Raw genomic sequence first — 3,900 nt, forward strand, 5'->3', positions numbered from 1 at the left:
AGCCCAAGTGCCCACCAGTAGATGAATGGATTAGAAAGGTGCGGTATATTTAAACCATGGAAGACTATGAAGCTGTAAAAAGAAGGATCTTTTACCCTTTGAGACAGCATGAAGGGACCTGCAGAGTATTACACTAAGCAAAAAGCCAGTCAGAGAAGACAAATATCACATGATCTCACTTAAATGTGGAAATCCAATGAACAAAATAAGCTGATGAACAAAATAGATCCAGCGACATAGAAGCATGGAACATACTGTTGAATCTCAGATGGAAGGCAGGCATGGGTAGGTGGGTGGGAAGAGAACAACCAAAGAACTTGTATGCATATATGCAAAATCAATGGACCAGATATTAGTATGGTGACGTCTGGGGTAGGTAGGGAGTGCAGGCAGGCAAGAAGGGTTAATTGGGAAAAAAAGGGGACATATGTAATACTTTCAACAATACAATTTTTTTGAAAATTTGTTTAAAAAGGATAAAAACACTAGCTTTTGAAACGTTATCATATGCCTTCTGATAATATGCACTGGTATATCAGCTATAAATCTAAGCCTGAAATATACACACAAACATACATACATATATACATATAGACACAGAGAAGGTAAACACAGGAGAATGTTAACCTTTGGAGAATTGGCTGAAGATTGACCAGGAATTCTTAATATCATTATTACAACTTTTTTATATCTTTAAAATCATTTCAAAATAGAAAGTTGAAAAATTTTTCATCCAAGCTGGAGCAATGCCCAAGAGTCAGGCAGTCCAGTGCATGACTGGAATCAGAGACACTGTCCCTAGGACTCAAGTCCCTCTGGCTCTTGGACACACAGCTCCCAAAGGGCAGTCAGAAATTACCCACACGCTTGGGGACTTGGCTGCAGTCTCTCAGTAGTAGTTAAGTGTCATCTGTGGATTCATTTCTCTGGAGCCAGATAAGGAAAAGGAAAGTCTGTTGAAGGGCCAAACCCCAGATACTGCTTCTGTGTCTGATGTTAGGTCTCCTGAAGAAAACCTGAGGAGATGGTGATAATCTGGAGCAGAAGGTGTCTGAACTCACCAATGAGGAGCCCAGGTGAGAGGAGCTGGAAATCTGCCTTTGCCGATGGACCTGCCTGTGTGCTAGTGGGTTCATGTGTGAGACTTTGTGTCCATGACCCTGTGTGTATGCACATATTATATATGCTTGTATATGTGCTCTTTGTTAATTGTGTGTGTTTGCATTATATATCTGACTCACAGTCTCGTTTTAGTGTATGTAGACCAAGTTATCAGCCTCCTGGTGTGTGGTGAGGGACTCCTGATTCATGTCTGTGACTGTAAACACTGGCATCACAGCTGAGCACCGGGAGTGAGACTGTGGTCTCTGCTGCTGGACAAGAAGATGTCGACCTCATAAGGAACCAAGGTCAGCTCAGGGAACTCAGACTTCTGCTCAGCAGTGTGTGGTGCACATGTGAGCTGTGCCTGTGGATGACGCCCTCGTGTATGAGACCCGGAAGTTATGTTATTGGATTTTCTCTGTGTGTATGTGACCATGTGTGTGTGACCATATGCATGGGTGTTGGTGGTGGTTTAATGAATATGCCTGTGACTGAATAGGCTTAAACGCCCCATGCTGACTACCCTCCCCCAGCAAGGGGAAGGTCAGAGGGAGGGAGGCTCGTTAATACACTCTCATTAATAGGAGAGTATACTGTTTGTTGTAGAGAGTGTGGCTGGGTATGCATATGTGTTGGGTATGTCTTGTAAGATTTTTGAATTGTTTGTGGTCTTGTGTGTTTTTGGTGAAGTGTGTGTAGTTTTTGAGTTATGTATATGTGGTGAGTTGAGTGTTCACCAGTTGCATCATGAAGCAGGTGTGTTGATGTGCATTGGAGTGTGTTTTGGGATGAGAGGTATATTATTGTACTAGAGGCCCGGTGCATGAAAATTCGTGCCAGAGTAGGCCTCCCTTCCCCAGGCTGCTGGCACTGGATTCCCTCTGGCACCCAGGACCCGGGCTTCCCTACAGCTTCTTCCAGAATGATGCCCAGATGGACATCTGGTCTAATTAGCATATTATCCTTCTATTATTATAGACTAGAGTCCTGGTGCATGAAATTCATGCGGGGGCGGTGGGTAGTTCCTCAGCCCAACCTGTACCTCTTGTAATCCGGGACTTCTGGCTCCTAACCAATTGCCTGCCTGATTGCCCCAACCCCTCTGCCTGCTTCTGCCTACCTGCCTGATCACCCCTACTGCCTCTGACTCAGACCCTGCCCCTGGGACCCAGGCTTCCCTCCTTCTGGCCCCAGGCAACCCGACCTGGGCTCCTTACCTCTGGTCGGCTGCAGGCACCTGGGACCCAAGCTAGCTTCGCCTGGGCTAGCTGTTGGAACCCAGGACCCTGGGCGGCTTTCCCTCAGGCCAGCCACAGGCACCCAGGACCTCAGGCGGCTTTACCCAGGCCCAGCTATGCCAGGAAGGATGTCCAGAATGACATCCAGAAGACTTCTGGTCTATCCAGTCTAATTAGCATATTACCCTTCTATTATTATAGATGTTATGTATGTCCAACTTTGTGTTAATTCTGACTTGTATGTATGCATATGAGTGTTTATGAGATGAACCACATATTGGCTATTCTTCCTTTAGGATGGAAATTGGATCAGGTGTGACTTACATTATCAAATCAGCTCTGTGTGTGTGTCTGTGTGTGTACCCATAACTCAAGTATTTTCTAAAGTGTCCTCCTTCTGGGGCACCATTACCTAAGATACTCAAATTCTAAACAACAGTCTGTTTCTTGAAATGGATCTGCTATCATTTTTATGTACCTGAGTGTTACTGAGTTGCTCAAAATTTTCCAATCTTTTCTTTATTTTTACTAAACATCCCAGTGAAACAAACAAACAAACCAAAACAAACAAGCTAGCCACATCTCCAGGCATCATGATGTGTGGAAGGTGTTGGGCAGAATTACCATTAAATAGTGATGAAACCTTGGGGAAGTTATATAAAACATTGGTCTCACTTTCACATCTATACAATGGAAAGAATGACACAAGTTATGTGAATCTCACAGAGGCCCTCAGGAAATAGTTATTGCATAAATAGACCTAATGTATTTGAGAATTTTTGTGAGTTGGAAAGTAAATAAATATGAAGGTCTATAATTATCTAGTAAAGGGAATAAAAATTTTTTAGACAACTCTGGGTTCTCACAGCTCTAAAATAATATATTGTGCTTGGCTCCTAAGCAAAAAAAAAGAAATTTCCCTGTGTAACAGTTAAGAGCATGGGTTCTAATACACAGACATATTAGACTGAACCCCATAAAGTAGCTAAACTTGGCAATTTTTAATTTATAGAAATTGGTAATACATATATATAAAGTTATAAACAGTACATATCATATATGTAATAGACACTGATATACACACGTGTATTTGTGTGCCATTCTCTCCCTGCTGTACTGCTCTGTGCCTACAGAATTTTTGTCAATTATGTTTCTATTTCTTTAAAACTAAAATTGGTCAAAGAACACAAATTCTTAGAGCAGCTGTGAAGAGGTTTTAAAATCTGGGAACGTAAGGCTGATGTGTGGATTTAATTAGAAAATGTAGGTAAAGTCCTTAGCCTGGAACCCAAATATTCAGCAGTATTATGAAAGATACTTTGTGGACTCTTCTGGTTTTGAAGATATTCTGGCCTCAAGTGGGTTTCAATGCCCCCCATCCTTTCCAGAGTGTCCCTGAGTTTACAGCTGAGGGTCAATGGGAGCCGGCAGGTTCACAGGAGGTCTGACGATGCTCCAACAACGCCCACTCAGCACTGAAGTCTCACGTGACTTTTAGGCAGAAACAACCAACACCACTTTGCAGGGGCTCACCTTCCATTCCTGCCACAGTGCATGA

Source organism: Myotis davidii, unplaced genomic scaffold, assembly GCF_000327345.1.
Source record: "Myotis davidii unplaced genomic scaffold, ASM32734v1 scaffold2740, whole genome shotgun sequence".
NCBI classification, from domain to species: Eukaryota; Metazoa; Chordata; class Mammalia; order Chiroptera; family Vespertilionidae; genus Myotis; species Myotis davidii.